We start from the raw sequence: 8,114 nt of genomic DNA, 5'->3' as shown, positions 1-8,114 counted from the left end.
AGAGATTTATGAGGTAACAACTGTGGAATTCCATGTTCAAGGTGTTTGCGCAGCCATGCTGTGTGTGCGTGTGCTCCATGCTGAGTGCTGTGTGTGCTGTGTGTGTGTGTGTTTCATACTGAGTGTATGTGTGCTGTGTGTGTGTGTGCCATACTGTATGTGTGTCCTCCAAGAAGGCTGGGTAGGCCCAGTTTGACGAGCTGGCGCCCCTAAGACCTTATTTAGTGCCTTGGGGTCAATCTTGACTGGATTCCATAGGCCTTGGTCATTATGGGATACAGCCTTAGAGATATGGTTGACTCTGTGGTAATTATGTCGTAAACAAGTTTGCGTACCATTAATGGAGATGTCATGTCTTGTCTGAACTGTCAGTAGGGTATAAAAAAAAAGTGTTTCCTTGTTTGTAACATCAAACTGCGTCTGTTGGCAACACGACGTAAGTCTCCTGATTCGTGAATAACGCTCTCTGAGATTTCTGACTTCACTCCTGGCTGACTGAGACTTCAATCTGGTTATAATGCGCCCCAGATCTGTGATTAAGCACAACCATGAGGACACCCCATTGAGGGAAAGCTAGTTAAGCTCCTCATCTACATATGCAGACACTCTCCGGCCGCTCAGTGTAGGTACAGCTGTCAAACCTCTTAAAAAAACACACACTTGTTGTCTCTCATATCAATCTTTCAGCACGCATGTGTATGTGTGTGTATGCGTACGTGTGTGCTCGCGCCCGTGCGTGTGTGTGTGTGTGTGTACGTGTGTGTGTGTGTGTACGTGTGTGTGTGTGTGTGTGCGTGTGTGCGTGTGTGTGTGTGTGCGTGTGTGGGTGTGTGTGTACGTGTGTGTGTGCATGCTTTTTCAGCCCCTGTGTTTATTAGTGCACGCTGTGCTGCTCCCCTCCTGCTCTCCAAAGCGTTTATTTGATTTTGATAGATAGATAGATAGATAGATAGATACTTTATTGATCCCCAGGGGAAATTCAAGAATTGGCGACAGCTCTGAGCCACTGCTCCAGCTCCAGCTCCAGCTCCAGTCCCCGGCCCTTCTGCCGCTTTCCGGCCGTCACTCACGGGGCGGTGCAGGCCATCGCTGCGGCCTTGTTACCCGCGGACGCGTTAATGACGGGCAGTGGGGGGAGAAATAGGAGGGGAAATAATCGCTGCTGACGGTTTGTTTGATGTTTCTTGTCAAGCGCAGCTCACTGCGGAGGGGAGGAGGACGAGGAGGAGGAAGAGGAGAAGAGGGAGAGAGAGAGGGTGGGGCAGCGTCCCAGTGGCAGGGCCTACCAGTGGATGCACACACAGGCCGTGGCCTTGGCCCCGAGCAGCCCGTCCTACCCAGAAACCCCCAGCACCTGCGCCAGGTGAGTCCATTTTGGCGTCACCGTTTTGAGACATGGTACACACTGCCAATAGATTTGGGAATGCACCTGATCTGGTTGCTTTCACTCACTGTATGTGAATAATTGTGTGTGTGTGTTTGTGTGTGTGTGTGTGTGTGTGTGTGTGTGTATGTGTGTGTGTGTGTGCGTGCGTGTGTGTGTGTGTGTTGCAGTGAGCACTTCCTGCCTGAGATCAATCCAGATGTTCTGAACGGAGGCCGTGTGCAGCTTGTGGTAGGGACTCTAGGCACCCCCCCCCACACACACACACCCCACCCCACCCCAGCATGTCTTTAACAACATATCATTTGCATTTATTTTTGTAACCATTGATGCACTATCGCGTATCTATTTACAGGCAATTATGTGTGTGTGTATGTGTGTGTTTGCTTAAAGACTATTTCAGGGCACAGGGATGGTGTTGGCTCTGGAGTTGCTGATCTCCCTCATAGAGAACACGGACTTGTACGTCGCCATTCAGTTGGACACACAAGTACGTTTCCAACTCACTCACCAAACATGCCCTCACACACTCAAATGCCCACATGCAAGCACAGCGAAACACACATGCGGACAAACACAGACGCATCGCTGTGGACGTCACAGTGGGTCGCTGCTTGTTTATTGTTGACCATAACATCCTGGGCTTGAGAAATATTCCTTGCTAAATATTTTATAAAACAATAGTCTAATTTATTTCGGTTTTATTTGTTTCTCATGGATATGGTCAGATAGTTAAAACAAAAATCTAAACGCATAAATGTGTTGGAAGAGTGAAACAAAAGTTCTCATTTTCACTGAATTCCAGTGTAATGACAAAAATATGTCCTTAAATGTCTCATCCTCCCCATCTTGTTTTTAGTGAAATGTAGATCCATAGAATGAAAATAAGTTACCAGTCTTGGTATCACTTGCATCAAATCGGATTTGGATTATTTAACTTTGAGCTTAAATACCTTTCTCGACTTTTCATACTTTTTTTCCGCACTATCGGTATTTCCCATCACAATCCTCATTTTGGAATTAATCGCCCAATAAAATAAGATACAGATAACATGAAAAAAAGTGATTAATAACTGAAAAACTCGACACGTTGAGGAGAGATTGGATCATGGAGGTCAAGAGCCAACATAAATATTGTCCAGCCAGAGGCGGAGTGCAGGCGGACGGATGGAAAGTCGGAGAAGATAAGGAGCTAGGAGGAATATCTCCAGTTTAGAGGAACTCCAGAGAGATTCAGCTCATGATTAACCTACTGCTCAAGTGCTGATGACCGATACTAAAACCGCGCGTTTGTGGGTAGGTGTTGGTGTGTCTGTGTGTGTGTCTAAACACTTGTGCACGTTGGTGTGTATGTCTTTTTACTGTCTTTGTGTGTGTGTGTGTGTGTGTGTGTTTGAATCCCAGTGCATTCCTATAGAGTTAGTTTTAGTCTGTGTGCGTGTGTGTTTGGGAGGAGGGTGTCTGTCACAACATACCCACTGCCTTGCGGTGGTGTTTGTGGGAACCGGGAGGGCAGGGTCGGACAGGGGACAGAGAGGGAGGACGACTTTCTCCTCCAGCAGGAAGTGGCTGAAACAAGGCCTTTCAGATGGGCCACCATGACTGGGCCCTCTGTCCCTGACCCCTGGACCCCACGGCCCCCGCTGACAAAGTGGCCTGTGACACGGACGAGCAGCGACCCGGCAGATGACCAGGTTTAACATGTGCAGCGTACCGCCCATGAAGGCCCACACTGTGTCCACTAACAAGGCCAAATTAGATTCCGCTGACGATCCCCCAAATGAAATCCACGAGGACGGTGACTGGCCGTATGTGATGCAGGTAGCCGCGCTGTTGTGATGGGAGCGCAGGGGCGAAACACTAAACCCACTGTCCCGCTTGCCCACATCAAACCAACAGCCTTTTAGCGATCTGCCAACCCTCATTTGAAATATGGCTGTCAGTGGATGTATGGCAGCATTTTCTTGCCCCTTACACGGTCCAATCACAACTTATTTTTACGACTTAGATTTTGATTTCACACACACTGAAAACATAATTTAATATATCGCTTAAGTGGTCTCGTCATCTCGGTGGCTGGCCCTCTGCGGTGCTTTGCTAAGTCACCTGCACGTAAATCATTTTCAGCGATGCTGGCCTCTGCGGTGAGATATATGCGCCGTGCTGAGCTCACGAGAGCGAGCTGGTCGTATCTGTGGACGGAGCCGTGCTGCTGCGTGCTGTTTACGGCGGTCATCGGGTTCCCTCTTCAAAGCCCCTGGCATGGATTAAATCAGTGTTCTGCATTAGGCTCTGGCCAGCGAGGAGCAGCTCGTGGCCTCCCCGCCTCTGGATGGCTTCAGCCAGAGTCTGTGTAAATACTTACTCCGTAACCCACGGCAATGCGATACCCGCCCGTGCACTGGGGCGTCGCCGTAATGTTGCGTTTTGCGGAGCCACAAATATTTTAATCAGGCTAGCAGCGTCGAGGAAACCACTTAGGGTTTCTGTTGACGGGAGCCTCAGCGCTGTCCTCATGCGAAACTAATGGGAGCAAAATGGCTGCGAACACTTTGTTTAGTCACAGCGGTTGTGTGAATGTGTAGCCATTTTGCTGAAGAGCTGCTGTTTACCGAATAGAAATGCAATGATACAAGTGGTGGGAAGATACTTAGTTTACTTACGATGATGACTGTAACGACAGAAGTATGAAAGCATATTTTAGAAATACTGTGATGTTGATGCAGTAAGATTCCTTTTACTGTTGTTTAGTTGGATTCAATCGTACAAAAATTAGACTTGACTGTCCTCTGTGTTTTAACAACACTGTTAGCCTTATTTTTTCTGTTCTTTTATGTGTGACGTTTCAGCCTTGGCAGGCCTCAGTGTAGTTCTGTGATCTCTTTGAGGAGCCAAGGAGAGCATGTCTGCCTGTAAGGACCATGACTGTTATTGTTTCCTACCATTTAATTTGAAATGGTTCAAAGAGGCCATTTTAGTCTGAGCTGTGTGGTGTAAACGTCACTTCCAAGCATCTCAGGAAAACAGATGTATGTGTAAAGGTCATGACCACGGTTGCTTCTCCTCGTTTGCGGACTGTCTGACTTTCACCTTCAAGACTGCAGCAATTCATTGCTGGAGAGATTCGATGTTGATTATACATTTAAAATCAAGGTTATTTTTGTGATTTCTTGAAACGCATCTTAAAAGTGCCTTTAAAAAGAAAATGAAAGATGAGCGTCTGCCACCCAAAAGCACTCCTTTGAAGAAAAAGAAAAAAAGAAATGTTACAAAACGATCACAGGAGGATGCCCGCCTCTCCACCCGATACCTCTTCATGTGTTGCTTGGCGGCGGCCTCTTGCCGTGCGGGCATTCGGAGGGCTGCGGGTTACCTGTAGAGCGCCGAGCCTCCTCCGGCTCCACCACCCCCTCCGCTCCCACACCGTCCCCAGCGTGGCGCTCTCGGTGGGGGAGAGAGCTGCGTACCGCACGGGGCGCCGCCTCTACACGTGGAACGCATCAGCCCGGGGAGAAGGCTGGCTTTGTTCCCTGTGTTTGTAAAGATTTGCACTAAGCCCCCGAGTGGAATGGAACCCACTCTCTGATATGGCAGCCGAGGCCTGGGGTGAAAGCCTTTAGATTTCTCTACGGCTGGGCACCGGCCTGTGTTTTGTCTGCCATGAGCGTTTGACGTGGATCTGGTGAGCCGGCGAGCAGGGCTCCTGTGCCCACGTCAACTTGGGTGGAGTTGGTTCATGCAACCCGAGTTAAAAAAATCGCAATCACATTTATTGTCATTGAGGGTTTGTTGACAAAGGTTTCATTGTGCCAAGTTCATTTAAAAAGTCACACTGAAATGAAAGATCCTCCTTTAAGTTTTTGTCATTTTTTGATAACCAGTCCACACATGTAAATGACATCAGTGCCAACATTATTAACGGTGGTGTTTAAATCAAGATCACCCACACACACATCCCACATATTGAGTCCCTTTCATTGATTTTTATTGATTGTTTGTTTTTCTTTTTTCATCTCAGGAAAGGAAGCCCCCTCACCACAGAGGGTGACCTCCGCACCGTCCAAAAAGGAGCGCATCTCATACCGGGACAAGCCTGTCCAGCTGAGTGGAGGCTGGGGAGGGGGCAAGAAGAGGGCCCGAGTGTGCAAGTAAAACACACGCACACAACACACATACACACACACACCCACACCACTGACCAGACCCTGAGCAGGAGACGGGAGTGCGCTTTTTTGACTCCGCTGTACCTTTCATTATTGCATTAACAAGCGTTTCTCCTTGTGTTCCTGTGCTGAGTGTGCTCTGACATAAGCACTTAACCGGCCTTAAAATGAACATTTGTGCCTGAAATTCTTTGCAGCTGCTGTTTCAAGCCTTAAAATTGGCTTCCTCTCCTGAAAATTAATTAAAGGCAATGGATAAGGTATAGCCTAAATATCTGCAGGCCATCTCTGAACGCCTATTATTCTCGGGTATCAGGGGCTTGAGCAGGTCAGTGTAGCTCTAGTATTGTGTGGACCTGAGCCCAGACCACTTACAAATGACATGCTTAATATGCAAAAAATGACGAGATAAAAACCAGCTCAGCCACGTTAAACACACAACTGTTTTCCCTTTTCTCGGGTCCCTCTTAGCTTTCATGCCACACACTGTTTTAGCTTTTGTAATTAAAATAAAACATAATCCTCACTGCCACAGAGAAAAGAAATACATTGTAACAAAATCAAGTTGAATAAATTGTTCAAAAAATGTTCAACATGTTTTCATAGTTATTTCTGTTATTTTCATATTTCCTAACAGTTGAAAGACAGAACTTAGTCACTAGTGAAGATACTATTCCAAAATGTACCAATGTCATAATCATATTGAAGATATAAAAGATATTCTTGAGAAACTGGATAATTTTCTCCCCTAGAAGTCATCTGACAGCAATTTTCCTGAAAGCCAAACAAAGAATCTAACAACTAGAAAATATTCATCAGAAAATAGCATTGGCCGTCCTCTATTTGCAAACATTGACCTTACAATTAAATTGTTGCTTTGTTTTATTAGTTGCACATTGGTGTTGCTGAGTGAATGATTTGTGTTAGTGTCTGAGTGAGTCGTGCTGTGGTGAGCCCGGCTCGCTGATCTGTGGCCTGGAAATGATACGTTAATCACAGTGAAAACAAATAAGCGTGGCCGGGGAGTATGGCACCCTGTCAGGAGAAGTGTCTGTGTGTGTGTGTGTGTGTGTGTGTGTGTGTGTAGTGTCTGTTTGTCTTTGCCCCTGCATATTCATATTCACTCTGCTTGTGTTTTGGCTGTATGCAGCCAAACGCAGACGGCGTGGTGCGGGCTCCTAAGTATGGCGGCCCCGACCCCCGTGTTAATGGCTGCTAGCGCCCTGCGTCGTACCACATGAGCGTGAGCCCTTGTCTCTCCTCGGCAGGACGGACCTCTTCCTCTAACTGATGGTGAAAACATTTGTCTCAGAGCTGTGTTATTAGACTAAATAAAAAGACCACTGGTGGCGGCCATACTCTCATAGCTAGGTGTGGAAGTCCTTAGTTGAATTATTATTTTAACAGCTGAGGCAGAAAACATATGCACCTTTTGTACTTTAAAGCGTACTTTCAAGACGCTTTAAATATTGTTAACATATTTTAAGTCATATGTTACTTATGCAAGTCTCCACACTGCCTGAAACTGAACTTAACTGAGTAGCCCTGATAGCAAGAGCACTGTATTATCACAGGAAAGTCGAGCTCAGGCCATTTGTCATTCCTAGATGCCCCATATCACTGTGGAGTCATCAAGTTGAGCCTCTAATCTACCCCACGGCCAGCCCAGTGTGGATCTGCAGCGGGTTAGCGAGACACTCAAAGGCAATAAAGGCCCGTGTAGGTTTGTTTGGGTTTCTAATGGCCTACATTTGATTTAATTAGCCAGGCCCATATTACAGGGGGAAATAAATCTGGATTGGTTAAAGCCAGTATCACAAAGGGCTGCCTCTGACATGAGGCAAAGGCTTTACGGAGAGCTCCAGCCTACACCTCGCCTTGCTCCACGTCCCGGCCCAGAGACGGGGGCCTCGGCTGGGCCGACAGAGGTCCGCCAGGCCCTTGTTTCTGCAGCTGCTGCCCCAAGCCTGGGTCGAGGCGAAGCCGTTTATTATGCTTTTAATGACTTAAGTGACTGGAAGGGCCGTGAGTACACAAACCCAGCTGACATATTTGCCTCGACCCGCGGCTCTCGCTAAACTGGGGGTCTGCCTCTTCCGACACCAGTAAAAGGAGAAACAAACAGTGTGATGCAAACATGGGGCATGAATCCTCCATTCACACTCGCAGTGATCTAGAAAAATCTGTCAAAACAGCCATATTAAATAATCCGTCATATGAAACAAGACTTGATCTCAACTTAGTATATATTAGAAAGCCACATATGATGGATGGAAACTTACATTGCCAAAATTTGTATTGCTTTGTAACCCCAAGCTACTGGTGAAACTGTACACCACAGAAATCACATGCACAGAGGTTAAGGTCTCAAAATTTGTCAGCCAGAATTTCACTTTGTCACCTATCCTCTGTTAAATAAAAGAACATTATTCTAATTGACAAGATATCACATACCTAAAGATGAATTATAAAATATTAAATCTTTACAATGCTAACAGTGTTATTTATGCTCCTGTGGAAAGACTAAAGAAATGTTCCTCTTGGGGCAATGTATTATATGTCTAACC

This window comes from Alosa pseudoharengus, unplaced genomic scaffold, assembly GCF_046254945.1.
Source record: "Alosa pseudoharengus isolate Yale_2024_CS ecotype anadromous, Long Island Sound unplaced genomic scaffold, YU_APseudo_1.1 YU_APseudo_1.1_scf_10, whole genome shotgun sequence".
Classification (NCBI taxonomy): Eukaryota; Metazoa; Chordata; class Actinopteri; order Clupeiformes; family Clupeidae; genus Alosa; species Alosa pseudoharengus.
The sequence above is the reverse complement of the archived record's forward strand: the minus strand, read 5'-3'. Positions refer to the sequence as shown.